The sequence below is a fragment of the Mesoplodon mirus genome (genome assembly GCF_964341445.2).
Source record: "Mesoplodon mirus genome assembly, chromosome: 1".
Lineage (NCBI taxonomy): Eukaryota > Metazoa > Chordata > Mammalia > Artiodactyla > Ziphiidae > Mesoplodon > Mesoplodon mirus.
The window spans coordinates 59,516,162-59,528,438 of record NC_138976.1 but is presented as its reverse complement, the minus strand read 5'-3'; the positions used below and the strand labels follow the sequence as shown (position 1 = coordinate 59,528,438).

Here is a 12,277-nt window from a genome sequence, read left to right as displayed (position 1 = left end):
TAATAAATTTTGATGCCAAGCCAACCAAATCCAGTAAATGGCTACGTTGGAATGGCTGGACAATAATGGCTATTATGCTGATATACACACACCAATTGTAAATACAGTTTTGGCTATAGGAAAATAGCTGTGGGATTTTCATTGTGGCCTTGCATATTAAAAGTCACCACTTCTTTAACACCCTTCATACCCAAGACTCAAAATATCCTCTGAAGACGTAAGCTAGAGCCTTATTCTAAAAGAACCATTATATCCAAGAGCTTGGTTTAAATTTTAAATGGAATGTTATACCTCAAAGTAGCCTAGGATGCATAATAAATGTGTATTTTTATCTACATAGCAGACCTTCAGCTTCAATCTTCCTGTAGTAATATGTCCTAAGTTTGAGGAAAATATGAGAGAGAGAAAACAAATAAAATATGCTATTCTCTGAAATTTTGCCAAGTGTTTATTAAAGGTTTAATTCATGTCTTCTATGCAGATTTTCAGAGGAAGTTATTGAAATTCAAAATTGGGAGACACTGCCTTTTCAAATGGCTCCAGACATTAGCAGCTCAGTTGGATGTATGTTTTGTGCCCTCCCCAAAAAGGAAAAATTCAAACAAATAAACCTGGGTCCTCAGTTTAGTTTTTTTCTTTAAAATTTATTAAATCCCCCAAATGCACTAGATATTTGTTTCTACAGTGCCAGAGGAGAAGCTTAACCACAGGAGTCCAAAACGGATTTAATAATTTACCTCCAGCTGCTGTGATAAGGAGGAGAACCTGACACTTTGTTCTTTTCCGTTTAAACTTTTTAATGAGATAGAGCTTCTGACAGGTGGCTTTGCCATCACATATTAACTTGGGAGTACAAGAGGGCGCCATCTAGTGGCCTGCCAGTCATTTGGTCTGTGCTGTACTCCAGGAGAGAGCCCGGCTAGGGAAAAGCAAATAGGAAATGACTTTCTACTCAGCCTTCTGCTACCTGCCGCAAGTCAGCACAGTACCTGGTTTTACTGAACTGAACGGCAGTTCCGGCTCTCTCCGTGCCAGCCGCTCCCTAGTCAATGCTGGTGTTAAGCAGTGTCTTTACAAGCCTGAGCTTGCACTTTCAAACCTTGCAGTTGCCACTTCCATCTGCTTAAAATGAAGGCTTTGGGGGCCTGGATATACCTCTTTCCAAATGGCCAGCCATGCGGGGCTTTGAAAATCTGGCCTTTGATGTATTTTATAGGGATGAGGAAACATATATTAAATTCAGCTCTGATGTACATACTCAGCCATGTAACCGAGTCAATCCTAAAGTTGTAATTTCATCTTCATTTTTTTTGGAGCTTAACTGTTCTAGCTTTCTTGTTGCTGATGACATCATAGGAAGTCACTGATGAGCTGACAACCTTTTATGATCTAGCTGAGGATCATTACTTTTGTCTTTCTCCTTCAGTGTATAATGAATACCAGTGCTGTGTAAACGTTAAAGAATTATCTGCAAAAGAAAACTGAACCTTCTTAGAAGTAGATTGAAAGGCAAAGCCAGTGAGATATTCTTTCCAGGGTTTTATCTTTTGCTCCTTAATCAGCCATGGAGGTTATAAGTATAGAACTCGTTCAAAGTTGGAAGGTGGAGGGGAGGGAATGTTTGTAAGCAGATGAAGGCTGGCGATTATGGGAGAGAAAATGACTTCACAAACCAGCTTGGGGGTGAATCAAAGATCTGGTGAATTTGCACTTCTTTTTCAGCATAGATGTGTACTGATTTTTAGTTTCTCAATAAGGGTATGGGGAGCTCTGCTGTATGCTTGCGGCCCAAATCATGAATTCATTGTGGATGCCTCACAGCTCCATATCATCAGAGGGAGGTAAGCTGGTATCCTAGAGGAAAAAAGCTAGGACTTTCTCTTTATGTAGATTTTTTTAATATTGCTAGCAGCCATTTGAATAGATCGTTTATATATGCCACAAGCAGAAGTGCATCTAAAGTGTAAAGACCCCTTTTTCATTAATTGATTGTTGAGTAAAAACAAGTGGTTGTGAAAAGGAGGGAGGTCATTTTGTGTTTTAATGGCAGAGGTGTAGATTATTTTTAAATTTAGGTAAGATGAACAATTGTGTGGCCTCTACTATCGGAATGCTCTTGGTATTGATAAGGGGGTGTGTCCAGAAGCCACTTTACTTGGAGGATAAAATGGACAACAGAAAGCTTGCAAGGATTTACCATGGTATCAAGAATACAGGAGAATGGCTTCATGGTTTTAGAGAATTCCTAGAATCTTCATGTTGTTAGTTTATGCAGTTAATGGGGAAGGAAAATTTAGAACCTACTAAGGATCAGGAACTGATGGCATGTGCTGAGTGCTTTGCACATGCCATTTCATTTAATCCTCGCCTTGATCTTTTGAGCTAACAGGTAATATTTCCCTTTTACGGATGAAAAAGTAGGAGTTCAGAGAGACCAATGAACTTTCCCAAGTTCATGTAGCTGCTCAGTGGTGGAGATGGGATTTGAACTCAGGTCTTTCTGATTCCAAAATCTATGCTCCTCCAACATTGGCTTACCTGAGAACAAAAGAAAAAAATGCATATTAAGTATATTTAAAATTCTACCAGTCTTCACTATTTTGATTTTTAGCTTTGAAGGATAAAAAAGTAAGCTTTGAGGACTAGCCTTCAGATTCCCAGTTTTTCACCTGCGTGTACCTTTTCTCTGTTGAAAGAATATTCACTCCTCGAAAGCAGGGTTCTGTCTTTTGCTTTACTTTATTTATTTTTATTTATTTTTTATTTTTTTAATTTTTTTAATTTTTTTTATTTATTTTTTTAATCAGTTATACATATACATATGTTCCCATATCCCCTCCCTTTTGCGTCTCCCTCCCACCCTCCCTATCCCACCCCTCCAGGCGGTCACAAAGCACTGAGCTGATCTCCCTGTGCTATGCGGCTGCTTCCCACTAGCTATCTACCTTATGTTTGGTAGTGTATATATGTCCATGCCGCTCTTTCACTTTGTCACAGCTTACCCTTCCCCCTCCCCATATCCTCAAGTCCATTCTCTAGTAGGTCTGTGTCTTTATTCCTGTTTTACCCCTATGTTCTTCATGACATTTTTTTTTCTTAAATTCCATATATATGTGTCAGCATACAGTATTTGTCTTTCTCTTTCTGACTTACTTCACTCTGTGTGACAGACTCTAGGTCCATCCACCTCATTACAAATAGCTCAATTTCATTTCTTTTTATGGCTGAGTAATATTCCATTGTATATATGTGCCACATCTTCTTTACCCATTCATCCGATGATGGACACTTAGGTTGTTTCCATCTCCGGGCTATTGTAAATAGGGCTGCTATGAACATTTTGGTACATGTCTCTTTTTGAATTATGGTTTTCTCAGGGTATATGCCCAGTAGTGGGATTGCTGGGTCATATGGTAGTTCTATTTGTAGTTTTTTAAGGAACCTCCATACTGTTCTCCATAGCGGCTGTACCAATTCACATTCCCACCAGCAGTGCAAGAGTGTTCCCTTTTTTCCACACCCTCTCCAGCATTTATTGTTTCTAGATTTTTTGATGATGCCCATTCTGACTGGTGTGAGATGATATCTCATTGTAGTTTTGATTTGCATTTCTCTAATGAGTAAAGATGTTGAGCATCCTTTCATGTGTTTGTTGGCAGTCTGTATATCTTCTGTGGAGAAATGTCTATTTAGGTCTTCTGCCCATTTTTGGATTGGGTTGTTTGTTTTTTTGCTATTGAGCTGCATGAGCTGCTTATAAATTTTGGAGATGAATCCTTTGTCAGTTGCTTCATTTGCAAATATTTTCTCCCATTCTGAGGGTTGTCTTTTGGTCTTGTTTTTGCTTTACTTTAAATAACTGGAAAAAAGGAGAACAGCTGCAGGTGGTAATGGTAGTGCGAGTGAAGTGAGAGCCAAAGGATGGTACTCAGTGATGAGGGTAGGCAAACATCCTTAAAATTTTCATCCAAATGCAAAAATGCTATATTTAATGTCTTGCCTTCTACCAAGTAAAATTAAAAGTCTGTGAATTTTACCAAGGGACTAATAACATCAGCAACCACTAACACTGAGCTCTTTCTTTGTGCCATATACTTCTCTACATCCTTTACATGTCTTATTTAATTTTCTCACAGTAATCCAGTAGGGTAGGTACTATGATTAGCTCCATTTTATTGGTGAGAAAACTGAAATTCAGAGAGTTCAGGTAACTTGCCTAAGATTAAATAGAATATTCTGGTTCCAGGATCCAAACCCAGCCATTTATATTTCAAAGTCCAATTCATAAACACTGTGCTATTCTTCAGTCAAATAAATGTGTATACTCATTGTCCTTGGTGGGAAAGGGTCCTTCTCAAGTTTGAAGTTCCTATGGGATTGTTCTGGCAGTGAAAACCAGTTTCTCTTCACTGGCTCAGTTCAGTCGTCCCTAAAAGTAAAAACTTTGGTTCCAAAGCTCACCAATCTGTCACTACTATTAAGCATCAAATATATGTTTAATCCTTAGGAGAAAAAAATTAAGATCATGGATAATAAATGCTTTGACCACGATTCAATATACAAAAATGAATTGAATGTCGAACCCTCAAAGTTCATCTAAATTCCTAAATATAAAAATGATGTCCTTGTGCTATCCCTTTAATCACAGTACCTATATGTAAAATAGCTCTTCAACATTCCGTTATTTACGAAATAGGCAGTCAATAGTAATCTTTGGTATTTGTTTTATTCTAAGGTTTCAAAGTTCTGTCATTCTGTTTTATTGAAGGGGAAACTGAAGACTTAGGAGGTTCTCTCTAAACAAAGAGTTTACCAAAGGGATACCAAAGCAGAAAATACTAACCAAGACTCGTATACAAAATACTGACAGTATTTGACAAACTACTTGTTTGGAGACATCTTGGAAATTGTTTGCTTTTTCATATAACGTCTTTGATTGTCTTTTTCTGCATCTACATAGGAAGTCCAATATTTTTTTTAAACTACATTAAAAAAATTACTCTTATCAGAATAATCAGAACAATATACTGGAAAAATAAGGAGCCAGTGTTAACTATACACACTATACTGGGTTGGGTGCTTTTTACATATTATTACATTGAATTCTTTTAGTAACCTTATGATATTTTCCTTATGGTATTATTTTCCTTATTATAAAAGAAAGTGTGGTTTGGGAGGATTAGTAAGTTGCTCAAGATCATGCATCCAGGAAATAGTAGAGCCAGGGTTTGATTCCAGATCTGATCGCAGAAACCAAGATTTTTCCTTATTGTACAGCACTGACATTAGTGCAACTGTGTGAGCACCATTCGCAGGAAGGCAGAAGTTTTATAAATGTCCTATAAAGCAGAGAAAGGAAAAAGCCAACTCTAAAGTGTTCTGTTAGGATCGAAGTTCCAGAAACTCTAGATGTGGGCTTAAGTCTAAGACAGAAACTAAATCTTACTCCCAAATTATCAGTGGGAAGGTACGTCCAGGGGGAGAAATGTTGATATAAATATTAGTCTGGGTTCGTGCTGGCATACATGATTTTCTGAAAGCCTTTAACGATAGGAACTAAAAATATTCTTCTACTCTGGGTTTATTTTTCTGGTAAAATAAACTGGTACAGGGTTTATAGGTGGGATTTAAAAATCAGTCAAAAAAGTCTACCAAATTTCATAAAGTATTAATCACAAAACGTCAAAGAGCAAGGATTCAGATGCAGGCAGTCTGGACGGACATGCTTATTGTAATGTGCATATGCAGAAACTAAACCATAAAGTTAGCCAAATGGGTCCATTTCAAGTCTGGACAATCTTTTAAAGCCAATTAAGGTACACAAGGCAGGTTGGTTCTAGAACTAAATGGAATCAGCAAAGCCAGTACAGTATATCTAAATATAGATAAAATGCATCTGAGTACACTCATATATTTCTAACAACTTATGTTCTTACCTAGGTATTACCTAACATATTAGCACTTGATGTTTGGGGCAATAGTGTTTGTCTTAGAGCAGAATTAGGCCTCCCTTGGGCTTTATCCAAAGAGGTTTAGTTCCAAAAGTACCTTGAAAAGACTTCATTGTGAGGTGACTTCCCATAAAAGGCAACCACCAGAATTGACTAAGAGGCAGTCCTGAGGGGCAAAAGTTGCTTGAAAATTTAAAATTGACCTGAACTTCATTTTTTTAAACAAAATTTTCCTTTTCCTGGAAAGGGAGGTGAGGCAGTCACAAGATCTGGGCCACACAATCACTCTGCTGATTGTTTACATAGTTTGTGACTAGTTTGGAACAATGGTAGTAGAGAGTATTTTGAACTTTGTTTACCACAAGGAACAAAAATCAAAAGTTGGCTTCATAATGAAGCAAATATTTTCTGTATTATGTAGTAATAAAAGTCAGTGTGCACTGTAAATAAAGTTTGTTCAAGGGCTCTGTGAAAAAAAGCCAAATGTCAAATGACAGCCAGATTCTACTACAGAGCACAGAGAGCTTAGAAATTAGTCACGATCCCTGAAGCTGAAAGTTGCAGCATGTTGTGTTTGCTTTGGGTCTCTTTTATTTTGTAGAAAGAAGAAAGTGTAAAAAGCGGGTAGGATTGGCTCCATGCCCTTGGTGTCATTACTCATTGGAATAACGGGGAAAACGAGTGCCAAACCTAGGGGGAGGAGGGGAGGGGGGGAGCCACACAGACCTCAGTTTGGTATTTAAAAGAAAGGGGAAAAAACAGAGCCCATGAAAGAAAGAAAAGCAATGGCATTGTCTTAAGGGTCATTAATAGGGGAATCAGGCTGTTGTTTCACCTGATGCAAAACAAAATGTCCTACAGTTTTAACTGTGTGTTTGGGGAGTTAAGCAGGACACGGGGGTAGATGTGTTCTCGTGGGACACTTTGCTAGACCCTCCCTGGACATCTTTCTGTTCATTCTTTCTTGAAGTAGAGTACCTTCCTCCTAAGAGTCTGCCAAATGAGTTTGCTTCCCTTCTCCACGGGCACGGCCCTCAGAGGCCTGATGGCTGGAGCTCTTTGAATGCAGAAGAGCCCAAATTTTGATGTATAAAAAAATCGCAGGTGTCAAGTACACAGGGCTGTGCATTTGTGAGATGTGAGCAGATCAGCTTGGCTTATAAGTTTCTGTCCCAAGCTTTGAAAATTTTGGAAAACACTTTTCAGGACTCCAACAAAACAAGAAGTTTTCCAGGCGCACACTCACTCGCGCGCTCTCTCTCTCTCTCTGCCCCCTCCCCCTTTCCCTCTCCCTCTCTTTCTCCTGCACAAAGTATTTGTTTGACCAGAAAACAAGAGAGAACAAAAACCAATTAATAAACAAAACCTCAAGCCTCAATAATAAATCCTTTTATAAAGTTCTGAATACCCAGTTAAGAATCACTCTGGGTGTTTTGTTCTTTTATGATGCTTTTGTTGAGTTGCACGGAAGAATGTCAAGGCTGAGCCCTGGAGAAAGGAGCTTGGCACTGATGGCTAGAGGTCTGCTGCCAGCCAACGTGGGAAGGATGCTGGATGAGCTTGTCATCCACTCGGTGTGCAGGGAACATTATTGCTATTGTAATGGCAAACTAAGAAGCTTAAAAACTGGAACAATGAGATCAGGGCCAATGTCACAACTACCAGAGAGAAAAGGGAAAGAATTATAAAGGCCATGACCTACCTTTCAAAATTTTTACTTTCAAACTCCCTAAAAGAATTTAGAAAAATTGTCTACGAGAGGCATATTTTTAAGTTAATATTTAAAATTTGTCATTATAAGTTAAAATAGTTGCAAAGGATATAATATCTAGAGAATTATAAAATTGACAATTCTAGCTGTTTCTACTGGAAGCTTAACACTATACCAGTTAGATGCTCATAATTAGGCATTACAAATATGTACTGGACGTTTATTTTGTTCTCTTTTCTCTTTGAACTCATATTATCTTAATGTACTTATGATTGAAAGTTTTCCCCTTTAATATTTCAAAATAAAAAAGAATCAAAATTATGATCACCAACAAAAGAAAAAATATGCAAAAAAGAAGTACGTGTATAAAATGAAATTTAATTTTTGTTAAATTTTCTATGTTCATATGTCTCTAGGTTTGAGAAAAGTTTTTCTGGGTGATGATATTGTTTCAGTTATTATCAACACTCAAGTAATAACATACATAATACAGATTTTGATAAGTAATATGCTTCATTAAAACTACTTCTCTAGATAAAATATACGAGGCTTTCTTTTTTCATAAGTAGCCCATCTGTCAGTGGATAAACATTATTTATTGCCAAAATGAGACAGGGTTACTCATAAATCCTATTTCTAATGTTCATGTTTATTCATATAAATGCTAAAGAACATCAATTACATATAAAGAATGAATTTGGAGATTGAAGGAAGGAATTTTGTTATAATATAACTCAACTCTTTCAACTCTTTCTGAGTTATATGCCAAAAATCACTTAGTGATTACCCATCAAAATTTATGTTTAATAGTTTATCAACTAACAGCTTAATTATATCACTTGAAAGCAAAGAAATATAAATGGCTTGACCAACAAGATGATTTGTACAGAATCATTAGAGCCACTTACCTTCTCTGTTTCTGCTTTACCGAGACTTATCACATGATAATTAATCATACTTATTGCTCTTTCTCTTAGAGACACCTTGTTTAATTTAATATATTCAGGAAGAATTAGGAAAACTGAAATATAGTCAACGTACTATATACCTTTGCCCATACAGTATGTTTTGATAAAATGGTATTATCACATCCCATGTTTTAAATGGACTTTTTATCAAAACCTCAGAATTGCAAAACACATATCTGATATAGAACTTATGTCCAGAGTATATAAGAACCTCTCACAACGTGGTAATAAAAACACAAACAACCAGCCAAAATTGGACAAACGATCTAAACAGACATTTCACCAGAGAATAGAGAAAAGTGGCAAACTGTCACAAGAAAAATTGTTCAGTATCATTTGTCATTGGGGAAATGCATATTAAAGCTATAGTACTCATAAAGAAAAAAAGGTAGAAGACTCAAATCAATAGAATTAGAAATGAAAAAGCAGCAGTAACAACTGACACTGCAGAAATACAAAGGATCATGAGAGCTTACTACAAGCAACTACATGCCAATAAAATGGACAACCTGGAAGAAATGGACAAATTCTTAGAAAAACACAACCTCCAGAGACAGAACCAGGAAGAAATAGAAAATATAAATACACCAATCACAAACACTGAAATTGAAATTGTGATTAAAAATCTTCCAACAAACAAAAGCCCAGAACCAGATGGATTCACAGGCAAATACTATCAAACATTTAGAGAAGAACTAACACCTATCCTTCTCAAACTCTTGCAAAATATAGCAGAGAGGGGAACACTCCCAAACTCATTCTATGAGGCCACCATCACCCTGATACCAAAACCAGACAAAGATGTCACAAAGAAAGAAAACTACAGGCCAATATCACTGATGAACATAGATGCAAATCTCCTCAACAAAATACTAGCAAACAGAATCCAACAGCACATTAAAAGGATCATATAAAATGATCAAGTGGGGTTTATCCCAGGAATGCAAGGATTCTTCAACATATGCAAATCAATCAATGTGATAAACCATATTAACAAACTGAAGGAGAAAAACCATATGATCATCTCAATACATGCAGAAAAAGCTTTCGACAAAATTCAACACCATTTACGATAAAAACTCTCTAGAAAGTAGGCATACAGGGAACTTACCTCAACATAATAAAGGCCATATATGACAAACTCACAGCCAATCTTGTTATCAGTGGTGAACAACTGAAACCATTTCCACTAAAATCAGGAACAAGACAAGGATGTCCACTCTCACCACTGTTATTCAACATAGTTTTGGAAGTTTTAGCCACATCAATCAGAGAAGAAAAAGAAATAAAAGGAATCCAAATCAGAAAAGAAGAAGTAAAGCTGTCACTGTTTTCAGATGACATGATACTCTACATAGAGAATCCCAAAGATGCTACCAGAAAACTACTAGAGCTATTCAATGAATTTGGTAAACTGACAGGATATAAAATTAACGTACAGAAATCTCTTGCATTCCTATACACTATGATGAAAAATCTGAAAGAGAAATTAAGGAAACACCCCCATTTACCATTGCAACAAAAAGAATAAAATACCTAGGAATAAACCTACCTAGGGAGATAAAAGACCTGTATGCAGAAAACTATGACACTGATGAAAGAAATTAAAGATGATACCAACAGATGGAGAGATATACCATGTTCTTGGATAGGAAGAATCAATATTGTGAAAATGACTCTACTACCCAAAGCAATCTACAGATTCAATGCAATCCCTATCAAATTACCAATGGCATTTTTTACGGAACTAGAACAAAAAATCTTAAAATTTGTATGGAGACACAGAAGATCCCAAATAGCCAAAGCAATCTTGAGGGGAAAAAACAGAGCTGGAGGAAGCCTACTCCCTGACTTCAGACTATATTGCAAAGCTACAGTAATCAAGACAATATGGTACTGGCACATAAACAGAAACATAGATCAATGGAACAAGATAGAAAGCCCAGAGATAAACCCATGCACCTATGGTCAACTAATCTACAACAAAGAAGGCAATGATATACAATGGAGAAAAGACAGCCTCTTCAATAAGTGGTGCCAGGAAAACTGGACAGCTACATGTAAAAGAATGAAATTAGAACACTCCCTAACACCATACACAAAAATAAACTCAAAATAGATTTGAGACCTAAATATAAGACTGGACACTGTAAAACTCTTAGAGGAAAACATAGGAAGAACACTCTTTGACATAAATCACAGGAAGATCTTTTTTGATCCACCTCCTAGAGTAATGGAAATAAAGACAAAAATAAACAAATGGGACCTAATGAAACTTCAAAGCTTTTGCACAGCAAAGGAAACCATAAACAAGATGAAAAGAGAACCCTCAGAATGGGAGAAAATATTTGCAAATGAATCAATGGACAAAGGTTTAATCTCCAAAATATATAAACAGCTCATGCAGCTCAATATTAAAAAAACCAACAACCCAATCCAAAAGTGTGCAGAAGACCTAAATAGACATTTCTTCAAAGAAGACATACAGATGGCCAAGAAGCACATGAAAAGCTGCTCAACATCACTAATTATTAGAGTAATGCAAATGAAAACTACAGTGAGGTATCACCTCACACCAGTTAGAATGGGCATCATCAGAAAATCTACAAACAACAAATCCTGGAGAGCGTATGGAGAAAAGGGAACCCTCTTGCACTGTTGGTGGGAATGTAAATTGATACAGCCACTATGGAGAACAGTATGGAGGTTCCTTAAAAAACTAAAAATAGAATTACCATATGATCCAGCGATCCCAGTACTGGGCATATACCCAGAGAAAACCATAATTCAAAAAGACACATGCACCCCAATGTTCATTGCAGCACTATTTACAATAGCCAGGTCATGGAAGCAACCTAAATGCCCATCAACAGATGAATGGATAAAGAAGATGTGGTATATATATACAATGGAGTATTACTCAGCCATAAAAAGGAACGAAATTGGGTCATTTATAGAGATGTGGGTCGACCTAGAGAATGTCATACAGAGTAAAGTAAGTCAGAGAAAAACAAGTATCGTATATTAATATATATATGTGGAACCTAGAAAAATGGTACAGAGGAACCGGTTTTCAGGGCAGAAGTCAAGACACAGAAGTAGAGAACAAACGTATGGATACCAAAGGGGGGAAGCCGGGGGTTGGGGGGTGGTGGTGGTGGTGTGATGAATTGGGCGATTGGGATTGACATGTATACACTGATGTGTATAAAATTGATGACTAAAGGAACCTGCTGTATAAAAAATACATTTAATTTAATTTAAAAATTAACATAAATAAAAATAGAAAAAGTAAAGCAGAGACTAACACACTATTGTAAAGCAATTATATTCCAATAAAGATGTTAAAAATAAATAAATAGAATAAAAATAAAGGGAAAAAAACACTATAGTGATCTATTAGTTAAAACCCAGCAGAATAACTAACATTTTAAAATTTGACCATATCAAATGCTACAAGGATGCAGAGAAACTGAAACTCTTATATTGTGGGAATGCAAAATGGGACTGCCATTTCAGAAAGCATTTTGGCAGTTGCTTATATTAAGTTAAATACACACTTACCATAAAACCCAGCCATCCCACTCTAAGGCATTTACAAGAGAAATGAAAATATATATATATATATATATACAGGCAATTATATG

At 36.5% G+C, this 12,277-nt stretch overlaps 1 long non-coding RNA gene across 1 annotated transcript in view; it reads right to left on the bottom strand.

Annotated features, from left to right (window-relative positions):
* Positions 1-541: 541 nt before the first annotated feature.
* The window catches only part of LOC309799398, a 31,830-nt gene continuing 20,094 nt past the window's right edge, over positions 542-12,277 (bottom strand). The window contains exon 3 of the long non-coding RNA XR_014293271.1: positions 542-2,538. This is a non-coding gene — a long non-coding RNA (uncharacterized lncRNA). The remainder of the gene's footprint in view (positions 2,539-12,277) is intronic.